The sequence below is a fragment of the Triturus cristatus genome, chromosome 11 (assembly GCF_964204655.1).
Source record: "Triturus cristatus chromosome 11, aTriCri1.1, whole genome shotgun sequence".
Classification (NCBI taxonomy): domain Eukaryota; kingdom Metazoa; phylum Chordata; class Amphibia; order Caudata; family Salamandridae; genus Triturus; species Triturus cristatus.
In genome coordinates, this window is record NC_140594.1 from 197,459,911 (window position 1) to 197,475,874 (window position 15,964).

General features: G+C 43.2%; 1 protein-coding gene across 5 annotated transcripts in view; it reads right to left on the bottom strand.

Moving 5' to 3' along the window:
- The window catches only part of CMKLR1 (chemerin chemokine-like receptor 1), a 257,881-nt gene that overhangs the window by 89,249 nt on the left and 152,668 nt on the right, over nucleotides 1-15,964 (bottom strand). Inside the window, exon 1 of one of the 5 annotated variants that reach the window (XM_085633480.1) lies at nucleotides 3,502-3,625. The exons of the other annotated variants lie outside the window; for them this stretch is intronic. The gene's annotated coding sequence lies outside the window, so the exon portion shown is untranslated. Of the gene's footprint in view, nucleotides 1-3,501; nucleotides 3,626-15,964 lie in introns of those variants that run through there. 5 annotated transcript variants of the gene reach the window in all.

Consider the following 15,964-nt stretch of genomic DNA (forward strand, 5'->3'; position numbering starts at 1 on the left):
ACAAATATTTATCCACTGTGGAATGGGTCAGGGACAACATTTCCACTTGCTGAAGATATATTTCTTGGAAGCTCGATCAATGAATCGACAAAAGATAAAAACAAAATGTAATTTAGAAAGAAATCCTGTTCTCTCTGTCTTGGGCAAATAGTAATTTGGAAAATCATCAAAAGGCTATCTGAAGAACTTGAAACGACACATTCTTTTAAACATGACTGTTTAAAATGTTTAAAAAACAGCAGCCTTTTGATTCTGAGGAAATATGAAAGGAAAGATCAAGGAATCAACGAGGAAAGAGAGAAGTAGTAGTAAAAGTGAACAGATACAGGAAGAGAATTTATCAAAGGAAGAATGAAACCAAGGAAGGGAGATCATGCAGAGAACTTACGGAAATGTGGTAATCAAGAAAAGCAAAAAAGAAAATCAAGAAGGTACTTCAGTCACTCCTCTTTCTTTTGGCCCCTGCTCCAGGGATCCGCAATAAATATTTCATGAAGAACCAAAATTGTATGCTTTGCATTTGTTTGGAAAGTGTTGTAAAGAATTGTCAAATAGTGCCAATATTATTAGCAAAACAAAAATTACTTTTCATTGTAAAGTCTGACCTAAAAATAATAGCATAGGCACTATAGCCACCTGTGTAGTATATATAAATATATAGATATAGACATAAATACAGATATAGATATAGATATGCAATTACCTACACATGTGCCTAATATGTTTTGTTTTCTTAACCCCTTCCATGCTCATGACGGAACGATTCCGTCATGAGCATCGGTTGAGCTGTGCTCATGACGGAACCGTTCCGTCATGGCCCCGCCCGCGCTCGAACCCTTCAGCACCGCGGGGGAATCCGCGCAGCGCTGAAGGGGTTAATGACTTTGGCACCATTCGACAAATCTGCATGAAACTTTCCAAAAACCAGTACATCAATTTTGGGTTCTGCATGGCAAGTTTTGTGCAGACCTATCAAACCAGGACAAAGAAAATGGTGGACAGAAGTCTCGAAAATGCTGTTTCTCATTTGAATTCCCAATTTTCAGAAAAAAACACGGCAGAATAGAATTACACCAAATTTGGTATGAAGGTTGAACATTACACTAGGAAGTGCCCTAGCTGGCTTTGGTGAAAAGCCACTCAGTAATTTCAGAGAAAGTAATGTTTAAGAAGGGGCTCAAGTTCTGCTAATCCGAGTGTGCGGAGTTCCACAAGTCCAAATTGGCTGAGGGAGACTTATTTGCTTCTGTCTGCAATTTTGGGTTGTCTGATCTGGAGTCTTAGCCGCAAAATAATTCAGAGAAGGGAAGGTGCACTCGGTCAAGGACCCTTATACAAGCAAAAACAATATTCTGAGCCGCAAAATAAAGAAACGACAAATGTCTGGTCAACATGACGGAGCTGTACGTCAACCTTACAATTTTTCTATTTATTTTCAAAAAGAAACTCACAAACCGGTGCTCCCCCCCACCATGGGAGATTCCTCCTGTGACGAGGGGGCATTGAGCACTTTTCAGTGGCCCTCACTGCCAGGTTTTCCCTTAGTGGTGATGGCCATTGAAATATTGTTGTATGTTTGCCCATCTAAATTGGGTGGGTGGACATACAGCAAAACCTTCAATGGCCCTTACTCAGCCGAGCTGGCAAAGGAGTTTGACCATGGAAGGGACAAAGTATTCTCCGTTGTTGCCAAGCTATGGCTGGTCCACCAAATTTAAATGAGGTGGGCACACCATTATATTGATGGGGACTGCGACGGAGTTCCCTCTCCGTCGACATATAAATCAGGCCCCTAGTATTTAGAAACTCAGGGAATCTATGTGTTTGGAAAACTACCATCAGGTAAGAGAGAGTCTCCGTGCCTAGTGAATGAAGTACCCTGTAAAAATAGAAATGGCACTTGAGAATGGAAAGTCATGTTGTTTTATCAAATCATGCACAGTTCTGAGGTTTAGAGATCCACAAAACCCTCATCAAGCATCTTAGAACCCGTGTCCTATGGCGACATGGCAGAGCAGGTAGAATGATGCTCTCATGTCTGATATGTAGTAATATTATAATAGTGTTTGATGTCTGGAGAGCATTGAAAAAAGAAGCTGCTTCAAAGAAATCGCATGAAGTATTACGCTTTTCAGGTTGTGCGTGTTTGATCCTCTGAGTCTCGTGAGACTCCTTGGATGCCGTTCTCGCACCATCACCCTCTGTGTGCTTCACTGGGATGACTGCCAGCTGGCATCCATGACTCCTTTCACGGGCAGACTCCTAGACAGAGCCCTTGTCCTTGCACACTTGGCATACAGCCTTCAATAGCAGACAGAGGAAGGATGATAGTTGTGTTGGCGGAGCCCGTCACTGAGCTGTGTTAACTCCTTTCAAAGGTGCCACCCTCTCCAGTGACTTGGACAGCTGCTGGGAGTCAGCTGATGGGAGTTCATATTATGTTTTAGAGATTTGAATAGCACATTTACTGCTGTTAGGGTGGCTTTGCAGGGATACCTAGGGGAATATCAACAAGCAGGCGATAAAAAATTATCGCCGCTTTTGCTGCCGTTTTCGGCCGAAAAGCAGCGATAATTTTATCGCCTAATCAGCAAGGTCACTCTAACGCGTGAGACCTTGCTTTAGCGTCGGGATTCCTAACGCCCAGCTTTGCATCTCTAATGAGATGCAAAGTGGGCGTTCCTGACCTGGCATGACAGGAGAAATGTCGCTAAGCGCCATTTCTCCTATCAGCAAGCCTAATGCGTCAGGAAAAGTAGCGATAACCCCTGTTATCGCTACTTTCCTTACGCCTGCTTCAGGACTGACTTAGCCATGATATTCTATGGAAGGTGGATATCATGGCTAAGTTTGTGAGTCCCTATCAACTAGCTAACGTGAGATTATCACTGGGTTTCCAGCGATAATCTCACGTTAGCCAGTTAGCGCTAGGATTTTTATCGCTGATGAGATAAGCGTTGCTAATAACACGCTATCTCAGCGATAAAAATCGGCGCTAGCCGGCGATAATTATCCGAGCTCTTAGTGCGCTCAGCGATAATTATCGCCGGTTGTTGTTGATATGCACCTTAGTTCGGGAGTCCTTATGCCTTGATGATTCTGCCACAGGCTTGAGTCAGGTTCTTAAATGAGTTGAATATCGAGACAATATAAGCAATAAATAAAGATGCCTTTAACCCCTTCCATGCTGCGCAAATTCCGCCGCTGTGCTGACGGAATCTTGCGCGGGCGTGGTCATGACGGAACGGTTCCGTCATGAGCACAGCTCAACCGTGGCTCATGACGGAACCGTTCCGTCATGAGCACCGAAGGGGTTAAATTCTGTGCCTATCCTCTTATTGAAGAAAATGAATAAAGGATGAAAATGCATCTCAGAATATTGTTTTTGCTTGTATAAGGGTCCTTGACCGAGTGCACCTTCCCTTCTCTGAATTATTATACATGACTGAATATAAAACACAAAATGGATTCAATAATAACAGTTTGGTGTCTTTTTCCTACTTTTCCTCGGTCTTCTGTCCTGTTTCTCCGAATACTTTCTTCAGAGTCAGTCACAAGCCTTGCAGATTCCAAGATGTTTACGTCGAACTGATTTACACCTCCTCCAAATGCTGACAATAAATACACTGCCTGAGGTCAAAATGAAATACTGCTGTCACCATTGTAGAAGATGCATAACTTCAAAAGGAACACCAAGGAAATATAAAAGTGTGGGTTCTCAGCTATGTATCAGTACATGTTGTGCAAATAAAGCGCTGACCGTGCTCTAGTTGTTACTAGGACGGGTGCCAATGTTTTAATCTTTGCAGTCTTTGCAGGCAGCTGTGTGGAATCAAGAAAGAAAACAACAGTTGTCGAGTTTTTTAGAGGGTAATGGTTACTACCGGTTACCTGTAAAGTAAATGTCTCTATTGGAACAATATGGTAAAATGTTGTTCGATTTATTAAGTGTACATCAGGGGCAAAATTATGAAGGTTGGCAGTCAGCGATGCCCTGCATTGACCAGGGGCTCTAAACTTTTCTGTTGTAAGAGCTACTTATGTTCAATAAAAAACTTTCTGAGCTACTAATATTATTGGTGTTGTAATGGTGACCACAACAGACAGATTTACAACCACCATATACAACATTATACGTGATCACCTCTGTTCATCAAGCATGGTTTCCGGCATTAACGCAAAAAAGTGTTTGTTAATGTGGAATGCCTCTATCCAGGTAATACATAAATTCTGTTGACACCAAGGTAATAATATTAGTAATAAGTCTCCTCAGCGACTTATCAGTCCTATAACAGCTAGATTATCAGTTATATATCAGCTTTAACTACATTTTGAAAATGCAACCATATTTATCCAAATCAATCTATCAATCAATCAATAAACCAGTAGATTTGTAGCGTGCTTGGTGTCACCCTTGTGGGCATCCAGGCGCAGTCACGCAAATGTCAGCTTCTTACATCTAGAAATGCACACATTTTTGTCTTCAATACATGCTTTTACATTTTGATATACATATGGTAAATCAACCAATCAAAAGTTACTAATTCAGTATGTTGAGCTGCACAAAGGAGAGCTACTTATAGGTAGCTGGTGTGGTACAAATATCTCACAAACTACTCGTTGGAGAAGCCTGATTTAGATATGTGCACACTGTAGTTTGATGTGCACGCGTGCCACATGCACCCCCAAAATATACAGGTTCCCTTTGAAGTGATCACTAGCCACTAGCGCTCCACCTAAGGAAGGAGTGTGCTGCATAGTTTGGGGTGACAATACCACTGTCTCTTCATTTTTATGTTTTGTGAACATCAGTAAATGTGAGGAATTGGGTAATTGGTTGGGGGGTTGAAACCCTACTCAAGCAACACAAACAATTCTTGACAGGGAGAAAAGCAAGCCGTCCCCAAATTTTCCTGCGCTTAACTGTTAGACCTGTTATCCTTTGGATGGCCTTCTCCCAAAATGTTTGCCTTCACCCTCCTATTTTGATGAACTCATTTTTTTGGGCTTTAGCATTCTGTTCAACTTTATGTGCTTGTGCTCACTTCCTAAACAATCGTAACATTGACGGACACCTGAGTGCCATATTTAATTTACTTATAACTCTATTTTGCAGTAAATTGGTATACCATATTCCCTGGGCCTGTAAATTAAATACTACAAGTGGGCCTGCAGCACTTACTGTGCCACCCGTCTGAAATAGTTCCCTAAAACACGTTGAGGCCTCCCTTATACTGCATATAGGTCCCCACTAAGTAGACCCTAGGTAACCCATTGGGCAGGGTGCGTTGTAATTAAAAGGTTGGGCATGTACTTTCAAGTTTTACATGTCCTGGAAAGTGAAAAAAGCCTAAATCCACAATTCAATATTCTGAGGCCTACCTCTCCTGTAGGATAACATTGTGTTGCCTTTTTACATTTAATAAGTGCTATCGTTTGATTGGGAACAGGTAAACATTTTATGCTTGATGTTTGAGGAATTGTAATTTTAAATCCTCTTTGACGGTAGATTCAGATTTTAAGTTACTTTTTTAAAAGTGCCACTTTTCGAAAGTTGACATTTTCCTGACCTAACTATTTGGTGCTTGTAGCCTGTTCCTGGATCACATGACCAGATGTAGTTGACAGTTGGACTTTGTATATTCCCATCAGACAGCCACAGAATAGAGGGTTTAGATGTGCCTGGATGGGATATCACTGGCACGATGGGGGGAGGGAGCCGGGAAGAGCGCCACTTGCAATTGAATAGGGTGTTGCCTGGCTAAACACAAACCACTACATTGTTCATGAAGCCAGCTTGGAGCCAGAGCAGGAGGGACATGATACTTCAAAAATCTCTAAGGACAGTCTCTAGAAACTTTTCTACTTCAAAGAAGGACTAGGTATAAAAATAAGAACCTCAGACCCACCCTTCAGTTCACTTTCTGGAGCTGCGGAAGGACTCTCAGAGGACTGTCTGCTACTGTGGCCAGCTATGTACTTCAGAAGACTGTTTTGCTGCACCTAGAATGACATATCTGCTGCCTCAAGCTTGCCTTGAACCCTCAGAGCCCTTACCAGCTGCTTGAGCCCTATTCCACTTCTTGAATTCATCCTACACCACGGGCAAGACCAGGAACGAGCTCCCAATCAACATCAGACGTGCCCCCTCCCTGAGCACCATCAGAAAGGCCCTCAAGACCTGCCTCTTCGACTGAACGGAACTGCTGACCCCCCACCCCAGCACCTTGAGACCGCCATGGGTGACTACTGCGCTTACAGTTCCATGATTGATTGATTGATTGATTGAATGAAACCAGGACTAGCAAAGTGACTACAAGGAATAGTTGGCTGCCCTCCTGATCAGAGCCTCAGGGACAGAAAATGCTCCAGTCATCTTGAAGTCACACCTGGTTCCATGTTGAGTTTATCCTAAACCCCTCCCAAGTGGTGCCCCTCCAGTCCTGGACCCTTGGTGGTGATGTTTAAAGTGTCCAGATATCCAAAATCTAAAACTTGGGATTCATAAATAATTTTGCCTGAAAACTGAGAACCGGGAGAAGACCAGGACCAATCTGCTTGTCTATCTGCCCAAGGTACAGCACTGGTCAGCCTGACATTGCGGCAGCTTCCGCTGCATTCTTCTCCACAGCAGTAAATCCTGTTCAGTGGTCCTCCGCTAAAGGTGTATCTGGCTTTGTGAAACTTTTGTGGGCTAAGCCTCCAGCCTCATCCCACTGGAGGGTTTTGGCTTTCCAAAAATATACTAAGTCCAAACGTCAAAATCTTCACTGCGACTTCGTCCAAGGGTTACCCAACAAAAATGTAATCTACTGAACATGAAATGAACACCACCTGCAGCTTTGCCCCACTTAACTTTACCTTCTCAGACAACTTTTTACTGAAATTTCTTCTAAGTCCAAAGGTAAGCATCGAACAGGCCCAATCCACTTCATGTATCTGGCTTGCACTTCATAGCGGTTGGCCATATTTATCGACTTTGACCCAGTCTTGTGCAACTAGATATGCACTTTGATCTTTTAGGCACTAATTTTACCTTCAACTTTAACAATTCATAACTTTGAGTCTACTAATTGGATGTTTGTTATTTTGGTGTCAAATAATTTATTAAAATTGAACTGTATTTTTTCTAAAGTGGTGTGGGATTTGTCTTGTGTTATGTTTTCACTTTATTATTACAGTTTGTGTGCTGCATACATTCTTCACACATTGCCTCTAAGTTAAGCCTCACTGCTTTTGTACCAAGGTACCAGAGGGTTAAGTACAGGTTAATTTAATGACATAAGTGGTTCACCCTGACAGGAATTGTGCTGCTGCTTGAGCACTCTTCACAATCCACTCAACCAACAACCCAATTTCTCACATTAACCCTCTGGGAACAAGGCACCAAGCAGTAAGGCTTAACTTAGAGTCAATGTGTAAGTATTTATGCAGCACTTCACACAGTAATAAAGTGAAAACACGACACAACACAACGCCATACCAATCGAGAAAAATAGATTAAGCTTTAAGAAATAATTTGCATAATAAAAACAATTAGTAGGAGATGAGATATGCAATTTAAAGATTTTGAAGCATGAAGCACCTATTGTGGTTATTTTATAACCGTGGATCATGTCCAAGTCACAAAGTTAGACTGACTGTGATGGTGTATGAGCCGGATATAGGACTGAGTTCAGTCTGCTGTTAAAGTAGCTTGTGTCCTGGGCATCAAAGTACACAAAGCCCTTGCATGGGCCTGAGCGACACAAGCATCAAGGAGCCATTGATGGGAGCGTGCAATGCAAGGTCCTGCATCGAGATGTGTCAGGCTGCATCAGTTGCCAGGCAAGTCGCTAATCAGGAGCTGCAGTGCTGGCGCTGAAATGCATCATGCTGCGTCAAGGACGATGAAGACAGTGGTACTACAAGAACTTGTGCCAAGATGCATTGTGCTGTGTTGAGATGCATCCAATTGGACTGTTTTGTTGAGATGCGTAGCCCTGGGTCAGTAGTTCTGAAACCATCAAACAGGACCTGCGATGCATGGTCTGGAGTCGAGGTGCATCGAGATGTGTTGAGTTGGGCCGGTTGTTGGCACTAAAATGCATTGCAAAGGGTCACCTGCCTGAAGAGCCTCCGAACAGAAGCTGTGATGCACGGTTCGGAGGGGGGAGTCTGTTGTGTTCCTATAGCTCAGAACAGGAAGTGACCCAAGTGACCATGTACATAGTATGGAGGAGCTGGGTCCAAACAGGCAAGGTGGCCTCAGCTGGGCAATTCACAGCAGCAGAAGAGTCCCTGAGCAGCAGAGCAGACCTTGGGCAGTGGGGCAGTCCTTCACTAGCAGGGCAGACTTCATATAGATTTGCATTCCTTCTTTGTAGAGGCCACAAGTCCAGAAGTGATCTGAAAAGTGATCTGAAAAGTGGGTCCGAGGGTCCCTTTTTAGGTCGAGCTTAGCAGTGCACATGCAGTGTCTGCAAGACCTGCTGTGTTCAATAAACGACGTTGCTCCTGCCTGCTGCTTGCAATTGATTCAGTGCAGTGTTTCTCTTCTTTGCTGCCTTGTAACTGGTTCAGGCAGCGATATGTCACTTACGTTTTAGGCAGAGGCGCACCGGCCAAGTACAGTTTCCTTCCGCTTTTATTCTTCATCTGTTGCTTCTGAGATCTCTTTTTTTTTTAAATTGTTGCTGTGCGGAATGCTGCACTTTAGCTTGAAGTATGGCGGCCGCACATTTCTTTTGTTCTACCTGGCGTGGCTCACTCACCTCTTTTTTTTTTTTTTTTTAAACTCTCAACTTTAACTCTCCTATTTCACAAGCGCCACGCTTTATCTTTTACCTGCAGCTTTAGCACTGCATTTCCCTGTAGGGTGCCCTCCCTCCCACAACCAAGACAGCCTGCCTATTGTGCGCCTCTACCGAACCCACAGCTGGGTTAGGGAGACTGCACCATCGTTATTTGCCTGGCTCAACCTCTCCCGGGATCACTTCTAGAGCCACAGGGGCCACAGGGGCCACAGTGATCAACTGCTGAGCCGCCACCGCCTACACTGCTCTTCAGTACGCAATATGGCGGCAGGCTGGCGGCCAGAGGCAGTCTTCTGGCGCTAGTAGGTGTCCTTCATGCTTGTACCTCTGTTGCTCTTGCTAAATATCGGAATCATTAAAATGAGTGTGGTGGCCGTCATCAGCAAACATCGGCTCAAATTCAGCACTGCTCTTCCCAGACTTCACCCCCTGTTCCTCCCTGTTTTTTCCCCTTCCATCATTTCCTCTTGCCATCTCACCCATAGCCTTCTCTTCCAATGCTCTTTAGTCCTTTCTGTGCCTTTCTCACTTTCTTCCTCCACTTCTCCTGCCCACTTTCTCTTCAGTCTTTTCCCTGCTTACATCTCCTCGCCATCTGTCTCAATCCCTCCTCCTGTTGTCCTCGGTATCTAGTCCCTGTTCTCTTCTCCCATGTTCCCATCCTACTTTTGTCTCCCTCCCAATATATCTACTAGAGACACTCAGCAAAGGTCTTATTATATGTTTTCCACCTTCTCTAGGGGATTTCCTGTGCTCTCATTAGAGTTAAGCCTCTTTCTCTTTGTATCTCCTTACTCATAGTTTTCCTCCCTCTTGCATCCCCCATCCCTCTATCACACCCAATCCCTCGTCTACTCTTTTTAACCTCTGCCTGATTCTAATTCTAAACATTGCACATTTGTTCCTTCTCTTTACTTCCTTATTTTCTCACTATTCACATGTTTTTCTTTCCACAAAATGAAAACACATTCAGGTACAACACATGCACACACACCACAAATGTGTAATCCTCACACAGATAGACATGCGTACGCACACAAACACACACGCGTCCGTAAGGCTAATGAAAATATTTCTGCTTTAAAACATTTTTAAAGCACATTCTTAAAAGTACTCAAAATCGCATTAAAACTTTATGTAGGCAGGTGAGGCAACCATAGGGCACTCCGCCTGCACTCAAGGGGGGTTCGTCTGGTGCATTCACACAGTGCCATCACAGTGTGGACTACACCTGTGCACACATGCGCAAACATACACATACCTGCATGAACAGACACGATATGTCCTCATTTGTTGTTAGGGTGACCACATAGCACAGAGGCAAATTATGGACAGTGGCTTTAAAAATTAAAGGAAATGGGTAAAAAGTCAGGACAAACAATGAGGTCGATGGGTTAATTTTACAGATAAATCTTATGAAGTCAAACAATGGTATAAAAGAAGGTAAATAGGCGGCCAGCACAAGTACTAGTCAAAAAGGTGTGTGTTTTTTGGTTTGTATTATACACAAGAAAACTATAAAACATACACACTGTGCAGAATTTAACAGCCAACAGCTGGGACAGCTTCATACACATTACTAAAAGGGTGCTTGTCGTAGTGGATAGGGATGTGAAACCAACGTGTTGGTCACTCTGGCATTTGCCATGTAGGCTACTACAACAGAACTACTTGCAGGGATGTGTAGGCTAGGCTGCAAGATAAAGACCTGAAAGCTACCCTGCCACCCCTGCAGGTCTCTAAGGTACAGTTGCCTATGAACCACACTTCACTTACAAATAAAGCTCAGCCACTGGCCTACGAGGTCTTACAATTGCACTTCCATTTGGGCTACTGTGATGTAAACAAGACCACCCTTCGAGCTTTCTGGCTGCTCTTGCAAGACCAGATACAGTGTGAGTATCCCGTCCAAGGGTCCCTGTTGTAGAGGGTCATGCAACAAGGTGGTGGTAAGTTTAAATCTGCCAATGGATACAGTGGCATGGGTGTGTTCTTTCTTCCTCGTTAAACATGCGCTGCTTAATGTGGGAAAAGGAGGGGGCATCAGCATGGGACAAATGTAATAGGAAGAAATAGCCTGACAGAATTGGTACCAACATGAAAGCAGAGACTGGGAATAATGAATACATCAATAAACCTTTAATTGATCCCTCTCCTTTCTTTCCTTCAATTGACCAAGTCCTTCCCCTCCACCCTCTGCAAACCTCCTGCCATGTACAGAGTGAGATGCCTTGGGCTTTACCAGCAGAAGTCGAACATAATGCCTGCCCCTTCAGACTCCCCTTGCCTGCAGCTTTAGCCACGACATACCACAACACAAAATACTATTCCACATAATTACATTCCCTGACACCCAATGTCAGGGAATGGCATTATCAGAATTGTGACTTCAAAGATGATCTGATGTTATCAATAATGAGGTTTTTGAATTGCAATTCCTCAGACACCAAGCAAGACTTTCTTACCTCCTCCCACAGTAAAGTTATAATATATTAAATGTAATAAACGAACCCAATTTGATCCTATGGATGAGGTAGGCCTCACAGTAGTGAAAAACGAATTTGTGAGTTCCTTATTACCTAGACATGTACAGCTTAAAAGTATATTTCCAGCTTTTTAAATACACTGCACTCTGCCTTACAGGCTGCTTATGGTCTACTCTGAGGGTGACTCATAGGTATCAAAAAGAGAGGTTACGGCCTTGCAAAAGGTTTATTTAGCAAGGGTGAAATGGCCTGAGAAACTTAAGTTGAGCACAATTAGTGATGCAGGCCCACTAGTAGCATTGTATGTACAAGCCCACGGTACATATTGTACCACTTTACTAGGTACTTACAAGTAAATTGAATATGCCAATCGGGTGCAAGCCAATTTCACCATGTTTAAAGGAGAGAGCACAGAGCTTTAGCGCCGGTTAGCAGTGGCAAAGTGCACAGAGTCCTTAAAACCAGAGACAACGGTTTCAGAAAAAAGGAAGGTTGAAGGCAAAGCATTTCAGAGTGACCCTGCAGAGAGGGATAGGTCCAAGAGTAACCTTTAGATGAGGGGGTTTACCTTAAGGGGTGAGGTACACATATGCACATACAGTTGCAGTGGCCTGATCACACTCACATGATTGTGTGCTTGCCAACCACTGGCCATTTCAATTCCTGTTCAGATATTTGTGGCCATGCATACTTTTCCATTTGCAGTATAGGCAGTTGCAAAGAGGAATCCTTCACTTTTCTGGGACATGCCCCATGTAATTTAGAGTATGTATCATTTGATATGCACAGACATTAGACAATTCTTGTTTCATAGTACGAAAAGGATCGTGAACAAGCACGGTGCCTGTTCTGTAATATTTGTATGCTCCCATGACATGCAGTTCTGTTAGCAGTACAGTCACATGTACTTCATCACTTCCCACATTCTTGTCGATTATGTATGCATTGCCAAATACTTCTGACCTCAAACAGATTCTTGGGATGATATGTTACTGCCAGCCTATTTGTTTTTAATGACTGTGAGCGTGCATATAACTGAAAACATATAACTCAAAATGTAATTTTAATGTATGAACATTCTGAAAGAGTGAGTGGAATATCAGTTCACTGTTTTCGACTTGTGCTGTTTAAAGTTCATGCATTAACTTAGAGAAAGTCTGTGCTGCGTATTTGAATCTTAAACTAAGCCTGGGCAAACTTTTCATTATGCTGGAGTAATCAGACTAACTTGAGAGCATTTTCAGTAATTCTGTGATACCCTTGTGATGCAAAATTACTGAAAATTACTCAAACCAAAAATGCCAACCCAAGAGCACAGGAACAGAGTGTGGGGGGCTGCCAGTTGCTGCTATTCCTGTTCTATAGCATTTACCACTATTAGCACCTTGGGTGATTTTGGATGCAAGGGTGCATTTTGCATTAAGAAAATAGCGCTAAATTTAGGGTTTATCCCGCTTATGTAAATCTACCTAATCGCTTACAGCTTTCATTACAGACAATACAGCTCAGAAACACTGAGTAAAGTGTATCTCTTTGAGTTCTTTCTTTCTAAAAGACTCAGAGAAATGTAGAGTTAAATGACTTTACTTGATACACTGCAGGCACATAACAATAGTTGCTAGGTTTTGCACTGAGCCAGTGAAGCAAATGATGATACGGTTCTTGTTAAATTCATTGCAAGAAAACCTGCATAGTCACCTCAGAATACAAGGCTTTTAAAAGTATAATAGGTTGACGGTCGGCTGTTTAGTAAGTTTATCTGATATTTTGAGAATATTATGGAAGTAAAAAAGAGCCTAGAATGTACTAACTTTAAACTTTAAAGAAGTCACAAATTACTCAAAATGTATACATGATACACACACTCCAGACGCAAGTCATTAAATTTGATACAAGTGGCATTGCAAAGATGAAGTAATAGGAAGTGACAAACTGAGGGGGCATGGTGGGCAAATGAATAATGGTTTGAAATGCTACCCCAAGCGATTGCCAGTGGTTAGACATATTGCAAGCATCCTCCCATTACCTTTTGCATGTTTGTTGTAACTCCCTAAGTGGTCGTGGGTATTCCCCGACGTGGGTCCTGTGCTCACTGTGCAAGACTCAACCGACTAAAGAGCCCCTATCAGGGCAAAAGCAGTCTTGGGTTGCTTGTGTTCCAGTTCAGAGAGGATCTCGTTTAGCAGTTCGTGCTGGACTGTTCGTATTGGAACAGGATCAAGACTGATTTGCATATGGGTGGGTCCACACTGAGGTGGCATGGCGGGCAAAAGAGCGATGGGTTGGAATACCACCTCGAGTGGTTGCCAGTGGATAGACTTATTGCAAGCATCCTCCCATCACCTTGTGTGTTTTTTCGGTTACTAATTCAACCACTGAAATATTATCCGTCTGTACCAAAGAAGAACAATACATAAGGGAAAAAGTACTACTTTGGATGTCTGATTCTATACTGTTCTTGAATGTGTTAATTCTAAGCACTTATAAATGGTGTGCGACAAACTGCAGTTGATATTGTTAGGAACTTGTGGAAATGTGGATTTTCCTGATCAGCTATGTCCCCTATCTTGGACCCCAACGGTTCTATATGCATGTTACAAGTACATGTATGTTCCCTCCAGTTCCAGTTTCTAAGACGCAAACATATGTGTGTCTACCGTCAACATGTTCTCTGTCAGATCCGCCATCACAGGGCTGGATATTCGATTCCTAAGTATGAAAGGCCACCGACTTTATATGACTAAGTTACTCCATTTTTACAGTTCAGGCAAGTAGGCCCGATTCTGTCCTCAAAGCCTTTCCCTGCTCTCTGTCTCTGACAGCTTCAGCTTGAGCTCGCATCTGTATCCATGAACTTTGTCCTACTCCCTGTGCAGCTAACGGTGCCTGCCTCGGCCAGTTTTCGCCTGTCTGCCAAGAAGTTGTATTTCACCTTCGAATTATCTATTTTGCTCTCCAGCCGATGCATTCCTGTCCAGTGATTTAGGTAAACATTTCCTTTAGCTCACAAGCAAAGGACTCAGCCTTTCCGTCCTCCTGCAAGTGATTCATAGCCCTGTTGCCATGGAAAGTTTTCTGCCCCTTGCATCTCATATAGACACTTAGACGCTTGTACACGTACACAGTCAGTATAGAATAGATTCTGTCCGAGAGTCTCTTCCTTGTGGATAACATAGTTCTTTAAACATAGGATGTTAGATATGATTTGGGATTAGGATGACTTGACCCCCAGACTTCTCGTCTCCACATGTAGAGCTAAATGTCAAGTCCCCTTCACCCCCTAGTTGCACGTCAATTACACGTCATGCTGCCGCGCGCGCATCTATGCCAAGTATTATCTTATAGATCCACCTATGTCTGATAATTCTAACCAATCATGTTTCTTTTATTCCTTATTACGCCTAGTTTCGATTATGTCACTGTCACGTCACTTTTCTTATCAAATGTTACGCCTTCTACATTCGTTTCATTGTAATGTACTTATTATAAAAATACATGTCTGTTAATGAATTATTGTACTTCACTTCCTGAACCCTCGTGGTGACGGAACCTGAGGACCGCGACTCGAGTCGGCCATTTTGAATGGAATAAAGCCCATTAGAAAACCTCTTATACCACGGATTCTGCCTCTTGTTATTTTGAGCTATTTACTTTATTTTAAGATTCCGTATGAAATTCAGTCCGGTAATATTTATTTTATTTACCACATAATGGCGCCCGAACAGGGACACTTTCTCATCTCACGCGCCGGCGGTGCGTTGCAGGCCCGGTCTCCTGCCACAGCTGGACGGACCATAAACGCGTACCAGCAGGATTTCCTGTAAGCTCCCTCCGGTCAAGCGGGGGCGACTGAGGCTGCGATCAACCCAGACGAGGCGGTGAGAAGTGCGAAGTATCCCGACCAGAGCCTAGCTGAGAGAGCAAGATCCGAGGTATACAGAGGCCCACCAGGTTTTCCGAAATCCCGACGTCCAGAGGGTCCGATGTCCGCAGTTATCGAGTCCTGTCCATTCTCTGAGGCCTTCCGTTTCAAGGAGCTACTCGGTGAGTACCATCGCCGGGGAGGCGTGTTGACGCGCACATAGGTTGTGCCGGTCAAGACGGATTTGGGTACACAAATCCGGTCTGCACTGTTTAGCAGTGTATATGTACTGTTTAGCAGTATATCAAGTATTCCGAAGTATTCAGTTATTGTCAAGAATTCAGCGTGGTGATTAGTTAAGCAGACTGTCATCATTGTCGATCATTGTTATAATGTTTAATGTTTAATGTTTAAAAGTATTCAGAAAATGTCTTGCATATTGTGGTATGAATGACTGTTCATTGTTCACTGTTCATTATTGTGTTTCTCGTATTAAGTAAGTTCAAGAGTAAGTATCAGGTCAGTTGTCAAAATGCCGCTCTTCTCGAAGTTAAGACAGATTACTACCAGAAAAGGGGTGCTTGAAGAAGCAGTTCCTATTCCTCCTAGAGACACTCCAGGACATTTCATGTACCATAAGCATGGCTTAGATGCCATATTGTTTCTTGATCTATGGGTAGATTATACCAAAGGATTACCGGAAAGTCAAAGGTGGCCCATAGCGGGAACCTGGGATGCAGAGTGCATCATGAAAGTGGAGGAAGAGTTATGGAAAAGAAAGGTCAGACAGTCACAGAAAGACGCTGTTGAGTTATGGCGTA